The 19,130-nt window shown below is 44.3% G+C and overlaps 1 protein-coding gene across 1 annotated transcript in view; it reads left to right on the forward strand.

The window, feature by feature from the left end:
- The first annotated feature begins 1,247 nt into the window (after positions 1-1,247).
- LOC138527965 (olfactory receptor 51E2-like) overlaps positions 1,248-19,130 on the forward strand; it is a 180,360-nt gene continuing 162,477 nt past the window's right edge. Inside the window, exon 1 of the mRNA XM_069639369.1 lies at positions 1,248-1,439. The gene's annotated coding sequence lies outside the window, so the exon portion shown is untranslated. The remainder of the gene's footprint in view (positions 1,440-19,130) is intronic.

Raw genomic sequence — 19,130 nt, forward strand, 5'->3', positions numbered from 1 at the left:
AGGGAATTCAGAAATTCTTTTATGCGTTTCAGGTTCAATGTATTATGTACAAACTAGATATTGTTTATTCGTGGGTTGAGCACTAGTGGGAATGATGAATGTCGGTTTTGTAAACTAAAGGGTGTTAGTGAATCTTTGAATTATCTACTATTGGTATGTCCTATATTATTGGAGAAGAGACTTGAACGTTTTTCATTGTTTGTAATGAATACAGCTTGCGTTGATAGAAACAAACTCTGGAATGATATGCTTCATGGCTCCTCTAATGCCTTGAAAATGAAAGTGAATGAGTTTTTGAAAAATATCTGTTCTCTAACATGAAAATGGTTGCATGTTATGATATGGCATATGTTTAGTAATGAAGTTGCGCCTTTCTACGTGCACCATGTATGGTGTTTATGTAATCATGAAAATGTGGTTTACTAAACTAGTTAATCAATTCAGATGTTATGTAAGTGGTTTCAGGCTTGTTAAATGCTGAATGCTCCAGGCCAATATTGGAAATGTGGTATTGTTTCGAAAAGTGGAAATTTATCTTTTTCTTTTTCACCTTTTTTATATGTAAATGTAAACGAAATTCATTGTGGAATTAAGGTGTTATTGTAATTTGATCATGTTTCTTCATGGTATGTATTTTTGTAAAGGTTTGAATAAACCAAAACAAATAAAGGAAAAAAAAAACAAAGCCTACCACCAACCACACACAACTCTCTAAATGAAGAATCTGCCATGGGAAATGTTGTGCCTTTGGAGAACCATAGAATGTGAATATTAGGGTCTCTAAGCAAGAGCTTAGAGGTTTGCATACCTAATGTGGTCTTAGATGAGGACAGATCAGGGAAAATATATGATGTGTCAGTCAGTGCAAATGTGAAAGGTTCAAGACCCTCTCACCAGTGGTGCAGTTTTCTAAATCCAAGTTCAATGGGTCTCATAAGTGTCTGACCAGAATTGCCAAAATCTGGCAGCTATTGGCATCAGATGTCCAGACTTTCATAACATGCCGTGTAGTGACATAATAAACCTATGTGTTGTGATAACCCTGTGATGGGTAATGTAATTATTTTCCAAGGAACTCGCCAGCTACCGCTAGAATATATCTATGACGAAAATACATCTATTAGTTGTCCTTATACTGAATGCATTCATTGTTCTACCACACTTACTGTATATCCTATCATATTTCTAGTAGTATGGAATGATCCATATCACCATGTTAAATTTGACAGGTGGGCATGCCCCTTCAACCTGGAAGTAGATCCCACAGGAAGTCCCACCCCAAAAGTGGCATCATGAGGGTCACCTGGAATTTCCACCCCACTGGAGCCTATCCAGTATGTGGCATGATGTGGGTCACCTGGAAGTCCTGACCTGCAACAAATCCCATCCCAGAAGCGCCATGATGGGGTTCACCCCAGAAGTCTCACCTCTACTTGTGGGTAAGTGACATCACCAGTTTGACACAATAGTAATCTGTGTTAAGCCAGGTTTGGTCGCCTCTTGCACCAGTTCATGGGTGACATCACAGTGCGTAAATTATGTACATATTGTTTTATTAACCCCCAAAGGTATGAACCCAAGACCCAGAAGTGTCTCATAGGGTTTATAGTGTGACCTGGTGGTGTGCATATACCTCCATGACCATGAAAAGTGTCATAGTGCGACATGGAACAGTGGAGTTGATGCAGGCACATTTTGGGGTGAGGTGTGAAGTGGGTAGTGCACATTTGACCCTGAATTGTGTCATTATGTGACTGGGTGTTTTGGAGATGATGCAGGCGCTGTGTCAGCTCTAGGTGAGTGGGTAAAGGCTATATATCCAGAAGGAGCGCTGGAGAGAGGTATACATCACTCTTGAAGACGTGGCTATCCTGTTGGAAGTGACGTTATGGCTGGGCTGTAGGCCAAACTATACAGTGGTTAAATAGCTCCCCAAAAACCTGTAATGGTTGGTGATGGTGGGGCTTCTAAAGAGCCTGGTTAGTATTGCGCTGTGTTAGGTTTTGTGTTTCCTTGTGATAAGAAGTCTAATATAAAGCCTAATATTTATCTCGGGGTTCTAGCGAACCTGCATAAATAAATAATAATTTAAAAAACACCCACCTGTATGTGTCAGTGGGGCTTGTTATGTGCTGAGCCTGGTGTTTGAACCCCACACATGTGTACTTTCAATAACTAGACCTTTCCCACAGGGTTGTTGGAAGGCAAGACCCTGTGGTGGCTGTGTGAATCACTTTTACCTTGTATTTATAGGCACTGGTGCAAGCCATGCCAGGGCACCAGCTGTTAAATATGGGGCTAATGTAATGTTGTACAATGCCCGACTCACGGGTTGGTAGGGCCTATCTGTGAAACAAGGTTGTGATGTTATGTGTTCAAGATATTGCTTAATCGTAAATAATTCAGTGTTGGAATTTTTCTACAAAGACTGAACAGCTGTTTCAAGGCTGTGCATAGGAAAACTTGCTAGGGCCCAACCGTGCTCTGTCAACGTTGTCGAATTCCTTGTGATAAAATGTACACAGGTGGTATGTCGCCGGGGATATACGTGTTTTTTGCGCATAATTGTTGCATAGCGCTGCCGGTCTCAAGAAGAAACCCCACCAAATTAGTCTATATATATTTCCCCTGGGAAGCTGTACATTAGAGGTCTGGCACACCGCATGCTGAGAACATCCATGCTTGGAAAGAAGAAAATGGCTGATCTTCCTGAATGAGAATTAAGCGATTTGTACGCTCATAAAAACGTACCAGTAAGAGATTTCGTTAATATACTCTTTTCATTTACTTGTTTATTTTCTCTCTTCTAACTTTATGCCACCCCAAGCTTTTACAATTTTGTAGATTTTACAACAGGTCCTGTCACAATTGTATTTATTTATTAATTTGCATTTATAAAGCGCACGAGGACCCTGGGGCATTGTGGCGCTGATACAGATGACTTATTTAGGACACATGGGCCCTCATTAGGACCCTGGCGTTAAGGGGTTAACGGCGCCGTAAAAGGCTGCGGCGCCGTTAACCCCTTACCGCCTTACTACGAGGTCCCTTTGCGGCTCCCGACCTGAACGGCTGGTCTGGACCAGCCGTTAAAGTAGGGACCCGCAAAGGGACCGTGATGGTAATTACGGTACCGCAATGTGCGGTACCGTAATTGCCGCCTTCTCCATTCCCATTGAGCCCTATGGGGCAAAAATGGGGAAGGGCCATGGAGAAAGGGGGAATTACCGCCCCATCAACCTTGGAATGGGGTGGTAATTCCCCCTTTCTCCATGGCGGACTCCGGCATGGACCATGGTGCTAATAGCACCATGGTTTAGCGCCGGAGTCCTAATGAGGGCCATGGTACAGTGATATGATACAGTTTAAGGCATTGTTACAGACGAGCAGTAGTAATGCCAATTACATGGTAGTGAGAATGTACAGTCAGGCGGTGATATAGTAGACAATGTTAGTATAATCTTAGGTTCAACAGTTAATAGGGAGGCTGACTGTGCTTAGGGCAGGTTTAGTGAAAGAGCTTGGTTTAAATACCCCCCTTTTGTTTTTGTTGTTTATGTATTTAAAGGGTGGAAGATTATGTATTCCAAAATGTTAACAATTACTGCTTTACTTTGTGCGGCTTGTGGTCTGCTGAATTGTAAGCCTGAAATTCAGGCTGCATCATGTGTCTTTTTTAAAAAAGCTTGTTTCTTTTCTACCATGTAAACATATCTCTCCTCCTGTCCTTAGGGTCTGTAGCCGTCTGATATCTAAATCAGATGCATGTCTGTGTGTTTTCGAAGGTTGTTACATCAGTCATGAGTTTAGGGAATGTGTGCAAGTATTTCACGAGATTTCTTTTTCTTTAAAGATTGTTTTATTTCTAAGTTGGAAACATATAACGCGGATCATGTCATTTGGCTCTGAAAACTGATGTCACGTGTTGTCTCATAGTTTGCTTATTCTCTCGGGCAAGCATGAGAAAGGGTTGTTCACCCCCATAGATAGCTTAGGTGATTAGTGCAAATTCTGCACAGCTTTGGCTTATCTGTTATTTAAAAAAATACTCAAAGACAGCATAGATGTAGTTGCTACAAGCCCGCTAGCTCTAATAGATATTATTACTGAAAACGATTTTCATCTTCATGGTAAAACAGGATTCCATTGTCTTTTTTTCTTATTATGTAGTCTAGCAATTCTGTATTTTCTGGTTAAATGTCCAGTGTTTCTAACCTGCTATGACTACATACATCCATATGTTTATATTTGTTTTTAGACGTGGATTTGGACAGGGCCCTACCAGAGCAGAACCCAATAGAAGTTAATCAAGTTATGCTCCCAGCCCTGAATACTCCTCAAGTGAACGTAGCCAGCATTAAACCGTTTAAAACAAATATTTACTTGTTAGAGACAGTTGCATAGGATCACTGTTATGCATACAACCCTTCCCCCCTTAAAAGAGGAAACCCCTGTAAACGTTTTGATGCTGGGAGTTCAAAGACTGCAAGAGACACACCTGTTATCTTGAGATTTAATTAATGGCATCATCCAAGAAATGGTTAAAAAAAAGAAAAACGGTCTAGACCTGTTTGTCTTTTGCAGGATTGTTTTCTTGCAGCTGTAATTTTAGTAAAATATGTTTATTTATTTAAAACAATATGGAGCCGCAAGTGAACTCTATATTTTCACTTGCTTCTTCTGCGAATATCCAATCGTAAAGTCTTAAAACCGCTTTACTTCAGATTCACACCAGCCTGCAACTGTATCGGCAGGTGTTCCATCGCTGAATAGGAAACATCCAAGTGGCAGTTTGCAATGTATGTTTGTATGGTCACTCGGCTACTAACAAAACAGCCTTTACTTACCAATACAGGTTAACATCTTGCATACAATGCTGCAGCCCTTTACGAATAAAAACAAAAAATGTATTGTAGGGTCTTGGGTTGTGTACGAGGAATAAACCCCAGCGCATAACACCCCTGCAGCCCTACCAATGGACATTCCGATGACTACAGATCAGACAGATACACAACACCTGCACACCGCAAAAGCATCATGTTATCAGGAATGCATGGGTCTCCAAACTATTTTGAAGAAAAAGATATATGTTGTTAACCAACTCAGCCGGTCCAAAGTGTTGTAAAATTCTCCAAACACCCATAGGTATAAAGGCATCAAGCCCTGGGCAGGATAGGAGGATAGCTCAGGTGCTTCGTGCTTGCCTTGGAAGCAGGACAACACAGAACAACACAGCTTCGATCCCCGGGTCCGCGTTTGGAAACTGCTTGGTATTAGGTAAGTTATAAATAACATATCATATCATATTGATAAAGAGACCCCACCCGTATCGACCCTCTTCACCTTTGTATAGTGATACCCCTTTAGCCCCAACAGCTGTCAGCCCTAGACCCTTGTCTCCTGGCTTTGGTGAGATTGCACCACCTCATGTGTTTGCAAAGGGGGGGCCCTACTCAGCAGCCTCGACATCTGTGAACTGGCACTGGAGACAGGACAGAAAAGGAACATGGATGCCCGATGCAATTTCAGAGTCATCTTTAGTACAGATTTAAGAGACAACTGGAAAGCACACAGAATTGCTTCAATCAACTAGTCTTTCATATATTTTTGCTCAATAACATAATGCTTTATACAAGCCCTCCTTGTCTTTGATTGGTTGACTTGCTTGTCAATCACAAGCCCACATTAGCTAATCTTGGCAATCATGGTTTGATTGACACATAATCTGATAAACTTGCCTTAAGCCCAGCGGACACCATTATACATCCTTTATCGCCTGCCAAGAAAGAGCCCTTTTCGTGTTCTTGAGGTCTGCCAATTTTACTTGCCAGCTTATACTGTGAGAAACTTCATGAGCTCATCTTATTTGTTGCTAAGTAGGCAGCTGTTCTGTCTAATTGGTAGCATTCCCAAGCACTTATCTGAGTTTTCTGTCAACCATGTGTGCATTCTCGGCCAAAATGTCTAAAAATACCCTCCCAGACGTGTTTATCTACAATTAACTACTGCAAAAGAAAATTTGTTATCTGCATGAGGACTTTGACACCTGTTCCTAAGAAGCCTTTTTGTATTTTGGCATATATTTTAGAATCTGTCTGAGTCTATTCAGCCTAGATGTTCACCCACTCTACCAAACGGCAATCCAATCTACTTTTGTACATAACTCATTTTCTTTTCTTTCCAAAGCTTTTTTGATTGGTTTTATACATACAAGCTTTCAACATGACATCATGTAGCAAGAGCGTTATTCACAGCTTGGCTAGATGGTAACGAAAGGATTAAATAACAGAAACAACTAACAACCATAGTCCCTGGGAGGGAAAGGGTAGAGGGGCCAGAGGAAAGGGAAGGAAAACGGGGGTGGCATTTTTCATTTCATCCGTGGATTGGGGAGATATTGCCTATCAGCATGCATGATCCTTCGCTCGCCAGTTCTTAGATCTTTAGAGGGGTTGCAGCCAATTGTCCGCAACTTTCTTCCTGTGTAGTTTGCTTACGGATCGAATGGCTCTGGGTGATGCTTTTCCCCCTGGAATGACCATTAGTCTTGCTTGTCCATCCAACGGAGGGTGGGAGGTTGTCTAGCCATCCCTGGGTATTGCTGCATTTAGTCCAGAAAGGGGGCCCAGGTTTGGGAGAATTTGTCTCTGTTCCCAAACCGGAGGGCTGTAATTTTCTCAGCCGCTATTATGTCCCAATATTTGGACCACTACATTGGGATTGCCGGACCTTCAGGATTTTTCCAGAGCCCGGATTTTGACATTTTTGCAGCCGTCAGTAAGTGTGAGCACAGGTCTGCCCTTCGGCTAGACAGGGGGAATTGGCCTTCACCTGTCGCTCCCAGCAGGACAATTCCTGGATCCCATGGGATTGCGAGGCCAGTGATCGCTTTAATTTGTTCCAGGACGATTTTCCAGAATTGGGTGGCTTTGGGGCATGTCCAAAGGAGGTGGTATAGTGTGCCCTTGTCCAGGCATCCGCTCCAGCAGTGTGGGGGAATAGCGGGATTTCATTTGTTGAGAGTCTCTGGAGTCCGGTGCCACCTGTAGCACACTTTGAATGCCCCATCTTTGTTGGTTATGCACTTGCAGCTTTTGTGCGCTCTGGGCCAGATGTGGCCCTACCCCTCTGGATCAATGTCTCTCCCTATGTCTTTTTCCCATTTTAACATGTAGGCCTCTTTGTTACTTGGATCTGTTCTGTTGAGCAGCTTGTACAGGGAAGATATTTTCCCTTTGGGGGGTTCACTGTTAGAGTCTGCTCTAGAGCCGTGAGTTCTCTGCTTCCGTATTTCTTCATTGCTTTGCTTGAGAGCCAGTGCCTAAACTGCGCATATCTAAACCTCTCAGTCTCTGGAATTTGAAATTTCACTTTGCAGGCTTCAAAGTTTAGCAGATTTCCATTTTCGAAGAAGTTTTTGACATTCTCCAGTCCTCCTTCTTTCCATCTGCGAAAATTATTTGAAGTGGTGCCTGGAGTAAAGTCTGGGTTATCCCAGATGGGGGTGAGTGGGCCTATAGTGCTTCCACACTTCCATTGGCGAGCTGCTCTGTTCCAGTTCACCACTGCGTTTTCCGTCACCGGCAGGGGTCTTGTGATTGAGGGGTCACTGGACCTCTTCATATGCAGGAGTGATTCTATTGGGCTCAGGCACCAGGATTCCTCCAGCTCCAACCATCAGGGTTTATGAGTGTTGATCCTCCAAGCAAATGCCTGCGAGAGTTGCGTCGCTAGGATGTATCTAGATACGGCTGGGACCCCTAGGCCACCCATCGCCCATCCCTGAAGCATAATACGCCTCGGTATTTGTGGTTTCTTTCCTTCCCAAACATATTTCATGATAAACAGTGGGGGGAAGTTTTTTCTGTATATTCTTTCTGGTTTGCTTGGCAGCAGGACCCCCAAATAGCTGATTTGCGATTTTGCCCATGGAATCGGGTAGTCGGTAGTGCTCTTGTAAGCTTTTTCGGTAGGTTGACGCTCATAGCTGTTGACTTGGAGAGATTTAACTGTAATCCTGATGCCTCCTCGAATGCTTCCAATTCTAGCCATAGTGCCTTCATGGACTCTTCCGGTCTGGTGACCGTTAATAGAACGTCAACGGCGTATAAGGTCGCTTTGTAAGATTCCTCTTTGATTTCAAGGCCGTATATTGCTGGGTTGTGGCGGACTCTGCTGGCAAATGGCTCCATCGAGAGCGCAAATATAAGAGGGGATAGGGGGCATCCTTGTCTGGTGCCTCTCTTTATGTTGATTTTATTTTCCAATCTAGTCCCATTCATTCTGAGCCTGTCTTGGGTAACGTGACCCGGGATGAAGCCGGTTTGGTCCGGTTGGATCATATCTGGGAGTAGACGCACCAATCTACTCACTAGTATTTTCGCAAACACCTTGGCATCCTTGTTTAATAGAGTCATGGGTCTGTAAGAGGCACACTGATTGCGATCTCTGCCGGGTTTCGGTATGAGGACTGCCAACCACTCCTCCATGGAAGCGGTGGTGGATCCCGTAGAGAGGAACAAATTGAACAGGTTCACCAGCTGGGAAGCGAGGATATAAGCACATTTTTTATAGAATTGGGCATTGAGACCGTCCTGACCTGGGGTAGTGTTTTTTAGGGATTGAATGGTGTCGCCCACCTCCTCCGCAGTGATTGGGCCTTCCAGGAATTCCAGCTAAGGATGTGGTGGTCCCCTGTGGGCCTCTGCTAGGTATTGGAGCTGTGCAGATTTGACTTTTGGGGGACCTGTCATGATTCCCTTGTGGTGTTCTGTCATAATCTCCATTTTCTCTGCATTTGTGTAACGTCGGATGCCGTGACTGTCTGCTAAGCATTGGAAGCATTGGATGTTGTGTCTCGAGTGTAACTTCTTAAGTTTGTGGACCAGCAGGCGATTTGCTTTGTTACTGTTTACGTAGTAGAATTGCTTGGTGTAGGCTAAAGCCCTGGCTGATCTGTCTGCTAGGTGCATTTCCAATACTACTTTTGCTTACTTGAGTTTGCGGCTTGCTTTCTAGTATGGCGCCCTTTGAAGTTTCTCTCCGCTTCTATGACCCTTGCCTCAAGTTTGTCTTGCTGCAGTTGGTTTAGTCATCTGAGCCTCGCTGTGCAGTTGATTGTGACCCCTCGGATGACTGGATCCATCACATCCCAGATGATAGCCTTTGAGGTATCAGTGTTTGTATTCTCCGTAAAGTAAATCTTCAGGGCTTCCGCCTATTCCGTTCTAATGGATAAGTCTGTCAGGATCTGCACTTGAATTTTCCAGTATCGCTGCGGAGGCTGCAAAAAGCCCTGTACTCTTAGGCTCATAGTGACTGGGCGTGGTCTGATATAGCTCTGTGTCCTATTTGAATGTTTTCCACACAAGGGATGAGTGCACTGGTCGTTAGCAGTAGGTCGATCCTTGAGTGTCCTTGGTGGGCGTGCAAGAAAAATCTGTAATCCTTCATTCCCATGTTGGACAGTCTCCAAACATCGATGGTTTCAGTTTCCCTGAGAAATGTGGCCATGGATAGTGCTTTGATGAAGTCTTCCTTCATTGGAGGCAGTGTTTTGTCCAGATTCAGGTCCAGGGGTAGGTTAAAGTCACCTCCAATTAGTAGGTGACCCTTGGCGAAGGCTGTAATGATTGGTAGAAGATTGCGGTGGAAGTGATCTTGCGCGCTGTTTGGGTAATAGATTGCTACTAGAGTGATAGGCAGCTCAACCAGGAAGCATTTCATTAGAGTATAACCCCGCTCTGTGTCTCTTTTGACTGTGATTTGTGTTTGTGGTAAGTCATGGCTTAGCTGTAAGGCAACCCCTATTTTCTTCTGTCCCGCAGAGGCAAAGTAACGTCTTGGCTAACGTTGGAAGGAGACCGCCTTTCATCCGCTGCTAGGACGGGAGTTTCTTGTAAGCAGACAACGTCTGTTGCCAGCTGGGAGAGCCTGTGCTCCACAGATTTCCTCTTGCGTGGGGCATTCAGGCCTTGTACTTTCAAGGTCGTAATAGTGAGTTCATTCTGCAGTAGGGCCATTTATGGTCTGGTTAGTTGTTGTGCTTGATATGTCCTTTGATTCTTGTGAGCCGCCTGATGCTCTTTCCACGGCTGAACAGTTTCCTACTGCTGAGCTTGTTTTGCTTCGTGTTTCCACTTCCCATGAGTTGTCCCTCTTGCTAGGTGCATCCCTGCCTCTCTGTGTCGTCCCTTCCCAACCCTATTCCCCCACCGCCAAACAACAAAAGAAAAAGAAAAAGAACAGGTATTTCGGTACAGCCTTCTACCAAAGTTGCAACCGGCTGGACCAATGCCACCAATTCGGTCAGAGTCAATTGTGCCTCTTGATGTTCCGGTAAGCTTGCAGTCGTACTGATTTGCATTTCGCTAGTTCCTTTAGCGATGTGTGTTGCTGCAAGGGATCTGTCTCCCTGGCAACCTGTAATCCTCTTGTCGAGTTGGGATCTTTGCCATGAGAAGGTGGTTCCTTGGTGTTTACTCCTTTGTCTCATGTGGGGCTCCATTATATTTGTTTGCAGGCCATCCCAGACAGAAAGATGTAGCATGCTGTAAGGGTTTGGCTTATCGGAGGAGTCTCTCTTTAACAGTGATTGGACTTTTTGCTCTTAGAAGGAGGGCCACATACTCTGCGTTGACTTTCCACTCGGGACCAGGACCTCAGGGGTTCCCGCTCTGCCATCTCTGTGTTGGGCGTTACATTATCAGGTTCCCCCTTCTCCTACTTCCGGGTTCATGAAGATTTCAGCTTCTTTTGGTGAGAGGATATGTTGAGGCTTTCCCTCACATGTGAAAGCGATGTCTGTGGGGAAGTTCCATCAATATATGACTTTCCTCTCACAAAGCCATTCGGGCATAGGTCTGAGAGCCTTTCTTTTTGCCAGTGTGGTTGCGGCCAGATCTTGGTACAGGGAGATTTTGGCATCTCGAAAGTGAATGCGGGCTGTATTTCTGGCTTCCCGCATTATGTCTTCCTTGAGTCTATAGAAATGACTCTCACTAGCACATCTGCTGTTTAAGAGGAGCTTTGTCTAGAGCTTGTTCTGTGTACTCCATCGAGTTCTAGTGGGGCATCATCCGGGAGGACGTACACTCCAAGTTCTTAGTCGGAGACAGACATCGGGATTCCCCTCAGGTGGATGTTGTTGCGCCTGGACCGATTTTCTGCATCCTCCTGTTTGGCTTCTAGTGCCTCACATCTGGCTTTGAGTGCGGTGAGTCTGTCTGCCCCCTCTCCGATCACAAAATTCTGTTCGTACAGTGTGGTTTCAATTTCTTCCGTTTGAGCATCAATTTCCCCCACTCGCTTGTCTAGCACTGAGATCTTACTCTTCACCTCTTCGGTCCCTTCGGTCTTGTAAGTCTGATTTCGTGACTGATTGGGTTGTCAGGTCGGAGCTAGTTTCAGGCGGGTTACTCATTGTTCCGGTTTCGTTGCGCTCACCATTTTTAGATTTTTCCACCATGGGTGTTGTTAATACTGCTGCAATATCTGTTTGCTTGGTTGACTTAAGGGTCTTAGACATTATGTTGTGAAGTACTCTTCCTAGTTCCAGAGGAGCTGAGATCATGCAGTTGGTGCCCCCACCTTTGTTTCAATAGTCCGGATCTTAGGACCCACCCGGTTAGGGGGATCCTGTGCACCTCCAGGGTTGTTGATGCTTAGTAAGGGTACTTAGACAAGCCCGTTCCAGTCATCCTGTTTTTGTCAGGGTCAGGACCACAGAATGTAGTATATCCTTTGAATTAGAGCCTGATGACTCCCTCAACATTGTGGGGCCCCTTGGCGTGCAGATTTCTGGTTGTGGTGTTCGCTCCAGCAACATTATTCAGCGGTTTTCTTTCTCAGCTAATGATGCGGCTTGGGCTTGGAAGGAGACCGCCTTTCATCCGCTGCTAGGACGGGAGTTTCTTGTAAGCAGACAACGTCTGTTGCCAGCTGGGAGAGCCTGTGCTCCACGGATTTCCTCTTGTGTGGGGCATTCAGGTCTTGTACGTTCCAGGTCGTAATAGTGAGTTCATTCTCCAGCAGGGCCATTTATGGTCTGGTTAGTTGTTGTGCTTGATATGTCCTTTGATTCTTGTGAGCCGCCTGATGCTCTTTCCACGGCTGAACAGTTTCCTACTGCTGAGCTTGTTTTGCTTCGTGTTTTCACTTCCCATGAGTTGTCCCTCTTGCTAGGTGCATCCCTGCCTCTCCGTGTCGTCCCTTCCCAACCTGTCAAAACTGATATAATATTGTTTCGTTCTCATTGTATATGTTGGCCTATGCCCAGTCGCTTTGCGAGGAAATCTGCATCGCAAGGTCGTGACCTTAAGTTAATCAAGCCTCCATTTTAGGTTAAAGCCGCCATTTTGGCTTGTCGTGCAAAGCCACCCTGTGGCCTAAAATGGCCAACCTGTGTTCTCTTGTTCTTAGTTTAACCTCTTCAACCTCTGTAGGCGAGTTAATGTCCAACCTGCCTGCAGGCTACATGTTAGGGTCATGTAGACCTTGTCCTTTGTTGACCTCGGTATCAGGGGATTATTTTGATCGACGATGTTAACCTACAAGTATACAAGAACGATAATGCTATTTAAAACATCATACACGACACATCTGTTTGACCTGCATTGAAGCAAATATGTAAAGAGTGTAAAGTTAAACCCAGAGAATAATAGTATTTGTTAGTAAATGTATTAAGAAGTAAACCACATGCACGAGATTTGTAAATTAGGAATGAACCTGGCGCGAACCCTAGCCCAGTACATGATTAACTCGTAAGAGGCTGGACATCGTTACGAAGAAACTGTATAAATATGCTGATGTCCAGCTAGCAATTCCTGTTCACTGCTCACATTGAACCTGCTGGTGTTCTCTGTGGTGTACTGACGGCCAAATAGCTATTTGTGTACTTTGTTTTGTAAACTGTTCAGTGTTGCAATAAAGATTCTGGAAATCTTTACAAGCTTGTGTTGGTGTATTTCTCTTTGCATGGTGTAAAAGCCTTAATATTGTATTTTCTGATTCCACACATGGCGCCCGAATAGGGACCCTCAAGATTGACTTCGTCTCGTTGAAGTTTGACTCGGCAATCGGACCGGGATCGGACGATGTCAACAAAAAGGCCCCTCTGGACAAGAAGCGAATTCCTCGACAGAACAGCACGATCCGATCCCTGAACGGTGAGCTGTAGCCCGAGACAACGTCTTGACGAGGGTCCATATATCGAGGTGGGTAAATTTGCCGAAATCACCAGACACGTGGGTCCTTATATTGTCCTTAGTAACCCGATCGGGCCTCCCAGTCCTCTGGTCAGGTGAATCGTGACCCGATTCTTAATTTAACCCTGACAATTTGAATTTGGCGCATTGTACTCGCGAGCACAATTATTTGACCAGGTAACACCAGAATTCCGATATGCCTGGGAAATTGTCTGCCTGCTTCAGGGCATTATTCCGCAACGACAGACAATCTTTGGAAGTTAGCCGTCCCGCACCACAGGAGGGGTCGCGGGCATGTACTATGTACTGTAAGAAAGGCTTTGGTAGTATAGCATTTAATGATATTTGGCACAGACAGACCAGACATAACCCTACTCTTCGGTGGCCAACCAATGGTAGCTTTGAAATCCCTCGGTTAGAATATTTAGAGTCTGTATAGATAAAGAAACAGGCTAGACCTGCAGCATTTGACGCATTGCACAGTTGGAAAACAGAAGCTTTGCAGCAACAAAAGAGTAGAGAAAAACATATGCGTCGACATATGACGAATGACGAAAAAGCATTGTTATATGATCAAAATAAACAATTGGAATCAGTTAGGAACACGGACAGAGCGTTTCAATTAGGCATTCAGAAAATTTACCCTTCGAAAGATTTTCATACGTCCGATGAATTGATTAACAAACATGAACGGAGGCCCGATGCCTCTGCGCCACCCCCGTACGTCCCTCCTCCTGGTGCTTTGCCTCTTCCTGTCGTTATTCCTCCTCCTATAGTCCCCCAGTCCTTCCTATTGTTCTTCCTGTTGTTCCTCCAGTCGTTGCTCCTTTGCCTGCCTCCTTGCCTCCGCCAATTGACATTCAGAATGTGCGTACTCTTCCACTTCCAAGTGATTCCGCATCGCTTGTGGTAGACCAGGGAGCGGGATCAAGGGTTGAGACTCGTAATACTGTGTCCCCAGATAAAAGGAATGAATTGATTGCTTGTGCTAAACATTGTATGGAGAAGGGTGAACAAGCTGATGTTTTTTCCACACTCGAAAATCTAAAAAGTATTCCTGAGAAAAATGTTTTTATTGAAGGGTTAGGAATTCATTTAAGCCTAATGTGGAATAGATTAAATGATGTAGATCTCCCACGAGGGTTACGGGATTTGAATACCTTAGCGTTGTCTAGGGATACTGCGGAGAAAGTATATGAGCATGTCAAGAGGATTTTTGTGTATAGGAAGGAGTTGGAAGAGTTACAGAATGAAGAAGCAGATGGTGATAGTTTAGGTGTTATATTCTTACAGAAACGGTTTTCTCCTCGCCGTGAATTGATAGGTGAGGAAGCGCGAATTTGTACAAAGGATGCGATAAGATGGATTTTGGATATGTCGATAACTCCAGATGTAGTATATGACACGTATAGTCAGTATACTTTAGAAATGCAAAAGAAAGTGATACAGGTTATGGTAGAATACCTGCAGGATGAGTGTGTGAAAAGGAAGATTTGTTGTCCCGCAGAATTGTTGGGTGTTTATAAGAGAGCCTTTTCGATTGATACCTCTTCGACTGCCTTAGCGCTTGATTTGGCTCTGTTGCTCAGTAAGCGTTCGGAGCTACCTACTTCTCAGTTGCCTATGAGAGAGGTCCCTCCAACATTTGTCCCAGATTGCGGCCGATGCTGCACGAGGTATAGTCGCTGTGGACATTCCTGCACATTATGTATCACAGTTTGTTCACGTCCCGTCCTCGAGACAGGAAGTGAACACCATAAAGCAATCTATTCCTGATATAAGAAAGAATCCGACGGAGTTCTATAAAGAAATAGAGTCAGTCTTACAATCATCGGTATTCACCTTAAGCGATATTGATTTATTATTTCCCTTACTCCTGCCAGTTGATTTGTGGAAACGGATTAGGACTGTAGATGATGTACCTGGGTTAGGTTAAGAGATACATGGGATAATATGGTTAGGCTCGACAGAGAAAGACCAGCTGGCGAGAGACCGCCTCAAGTGATATTAACTTTGCCTGATAGGATTATTGTAAAATTAAAAACCATAGTTCCTGAAAAAAGAATTATTTGGGACAAGTTTATGGCCTGTGTCCAAGGAATGTCTGAGGGTGCTACCGAGTTCTTCAATCGGTTCGAACAAGTATTTTCAGATTTCAGGGGACAAGACTTAGGCACAGAGTCAGGGAAAAGGCTGTTTGTCGACAAATTTGTACGTGGATTGCTGCCTGACATCCAGTTACAGATTATGTCCCCCGAAAGCGCTTGGCAGGCGAAGTCTCAATCAGAAGTACTGCAAATGGCTCAGTACTATGAAAATCGTGTGAATAATGAAAAGGAAAAACTTGAGAAAAAAAAGGGTGACCTGAAAACAAAAGTACCATTACAAAAGATTGTTAGAAGCCCTAGAGGGGGTAATACGCAATTTAGAGGTCAAAACGTTCCACAGGGAAGTATGCCCCTGGCTCCGGTAACCATTAACCAGTGTGTCTATTGTCGACAGGAAGGTCACTGGCGCGCAAAATGTCTGACCTTGCAGCAAAGGTCATTTGGGAACATGGGTAGAAGATCCAGAGGTCCCCCTGGTGTAGGGGGCCCTGGTAGAGGCCAGTTTGCACCAGAATCACAGCAACCTTCTTCACAGGATAAACAAGTATCGAGTGTGGATAATAGAAACATGTTTGATCATCCTTCTGCCACGTACCTCTCTGAAGAACTTCCTTTTGATGACATTCTGTTTCGTTAGGATTGCCCGAAGTAGGATTTGGAACCAACACCTATTCCCGTTCATCAGAAAGGTCCCTACGTTGAGATGGCGGTGGGAAATAGGAAGCATCTATTTTTAGTAGATACAGGAGCACAAAAGTGTTCCATTGACCATTCACGGGTTCCAAACATTCCCCTGTCAGGGCAATCCAACGTTTCCGTAGGGTTTTCAGGCACACCTGTAGTTTGTCCAGTCTCTTTGCCGGTACCGATAACAGTGGGTCCCTTCACGGAGCAGTGTCCATTTCTACTTACTACAAACTGTGGAGAGAATTTGCTGGGGTTAAATTTGTTGAAGGAATTGAATGCAGTAATACCTTGCTCCCCGGACGGATTTCGGTTAACAATTTCACCTCAGCGATCACTCGCCTCTCAGTTCTTGACTCGACCTTTACCGCCCGAATTCAGTAACATTCGGAATGCTTATGGGCAATTGATGATAATGATGTGGGCATTCTTCAAATTGAACCTGTTAAAATTATTCTGAAACATGGAGTAAAACTGCCTCGCATTCCACAATATAAAACTCAGTTGAAGGCGAACAAGCTTTGAAATGTATAGTTTCTGACTTTATACATCGTGGAGTAATTGAGGAAATTACAGGTAGTTTGTGTAGCAGCCCGATTTTACCAGTATACAAAAAAGGTGATAATGCGATTCCTTTTCGGTTTATAATTGATTTGCGTGCTATTAACAAAATTGTGGCTCCTCAATTTCCCATTGTACCTGATATAACTACGATACTAACTATGATCCCGGCTTCTGCCACTCACTTTAGCGTTGTTGACCTCAAAAATGTGTTTTTCAGTATTCCTATACACAAGGATAGTAGGTATTTGTTCATGTTTACCCTAGGTGGACGCTCGTTCACATTCACTCGTGCACCTCAAGGGTACACTGAGAGTCCAAGTATTTATAGTAGAGCATTGAAAGAGCAACTCAATACTCTCGAGTTGCCTACTACTTGCACGTTACTACAGTATGTAGATGATCTCCTCTTGGCTGCTGATTCTGAAAGTGCCTGTAAAGAAGGCACCATGTTGTTGCTTTGTCATCTAGCAAAACATGGCCATAAAGCTTCACTCAAAAAATTCCAATATTGTTGTCAGGAGGTCGCCTATTTAGGCTATCTCGTGTCAAAGGAGGGGAGAAGGTTGACACCTGAACGAATAAAAACTATTTCTGGCATGTCTGTCCCAAATACACAGAAGGAAGTTAGAGCCCTGATAGGTATTGCTTCTTACTGTAGATTGTGGATTCCTAACTTTTCGTTAACGATTAAAACAATGGTGGCTTTGACAAAGAAGGGCATTTCTTTGCCATTGCCATGGACTTTGGAACACCAGATAGCATTTGATTTACTCAAAACCGCGCTGTGTTCGGCACCGGTTTTAGGAACTCCAAATTATGAAAAGGCCTTTGTGTTGTATGTGCATGAATGTGATGGATGTGCTTTGGCTGTGTTAACGCAGGAACATGGAGGGAAGAATAGGCTGTGCGGCTATTTCTCATCCGTCCTTGATCCTGTTGCATGCGCTTTGCCGAGATATTTGAGAGCTGTCACTGCCTCTGCTGCGTCTGTAAAACAGAGCGAGGGAATGGTCCTGGGTCATGCGTTAACCCTAATAGTACCTCATTCTGTAGATGTTCTATTAAATAGAACTCAAATGCAACACCTTACACGATTGACAAGATATTGACAAGATATGAATTGATCGTGTTTGCTCCTCACATTCAAATTCAGAGGTGTTGTGTATTAAATCCGGCTGAACTTTTACCTGTCCCGCAAGATACTGTTGATGGTGACGAAACGTCACACGATTGCCTTTACACTACAGAACAAGAGACTAAAGGTAGAATCAATTTGAAAGATACACCTTTGGATAGCCCACAAGGAGAGCTATTTTGTGATGGCTCCTGTTTCAAACTTTCGAAGGGTACATCCACGGCAACTTATGCCGTCACTACCTTAAGCACGATTGTGGAAACCAAAAGAATTATGCATAATTCAGCGCAGGCCGCAGAAATTATAGCATTAACTCGAGCTTGTGAACTTTCTGAAGGGCTTACAGTAAATATATATACCGACAGTCAGTATGCCTTTGGGGTAATTCACAACTTCGATAGACTTTGGAAAGAACAATGTTTCTCGACCTCACATGGCACAAAAATACAGCACAGCACTTTAATAGTGTGATTACTTTCAGCGCTCGCACTCCCTGTTCAGTTAGCCATTGTAAAATGTACAGCACATCAGAAGGTTACAGATGATATAGGAAAAGGGAATGCTTTCGCTGATCAGATAGCTACACAAACTGCCACTGATTTTAGTTCAGAAATGTATGCTGTAAGGGCAACTGTAAATGTCTGCACCTTTGGTGAAAGTATTGATTCTGTAAAAGACATGCAAGCAGATGCTACTGTAGAGGAGACCAAGAAATGGGTCGAGGGTGTAGGGAGGTTGGATGGTGATGGGTGTTGGGTGGATAATGTTGAAGGAAAATGGTTACTCCCTGACGCCTATATTACAATGATGGTCATTATGGTTCATGGTCCGACCCATGTCTGTGTGCATAAATTGACTAAAATGTTATACAGTGTATGGGCCAATGATAAAATCTTCAAAATTGCGGAGCGCTTTGTCCAAGGGTGCATGGTGTCATGATCTCTGCTTCCAAAAGGTCAGGGTTTTCCCAACTCCCTTGGAAGCAGATCCATAACCCAGGTTCCGAGTGCCAACCAGTCCCAATTGGGACCTTTTGGACCCAGTCCTGGCGCCAGTGGCACCAGGCTCATAAATATGCCCAGTCCCAGCGCTGGAAGCGCCAGGCTCATAATGCTTGGGTGGACTTACCTGCAGCAGACCATGCTGCTTACTTGCCTGCCAGTTGAGCCTCTGATCCTCTTCTGTTTGGAACTACTTTTCCTGTTGGGTGGGGCAGGAGCCACTCCCTAGATTCAGAACACTGGAACTCTTCTGGAAAGCAGGAACTCTTTTCTTACCTAGGCGTGGCTGTGGAAGGAGACACCTAAGCACTACAGGAGGCTATTTAAACCACACCCGATGGATGAATCTTGCTTTGCGTTATTCTGTATCCTCTGCAGCAGAACGCTCATCGTGTCTTCTGCATCTGATCCTGGGCCTAAGGAAAAAGGCTTA

Source organism: Ambystoma mexicanum, chromosome 7q (genome assembly GCF_040938575.1).
Source record: "Ambystoma mexicanum isolate Mex_15411 chromosome 7q, UKY_AmexF1_1, whole genome shotgun sequence".
In the NCBI taxonomy this organism is placed as follows: domain Eukaryota; kingdom Metazoa; phylum Chordata; class Amphibia; order Caudata; family Ambystomatidae; genus Ambystoma; species Ambystoma mexicanum.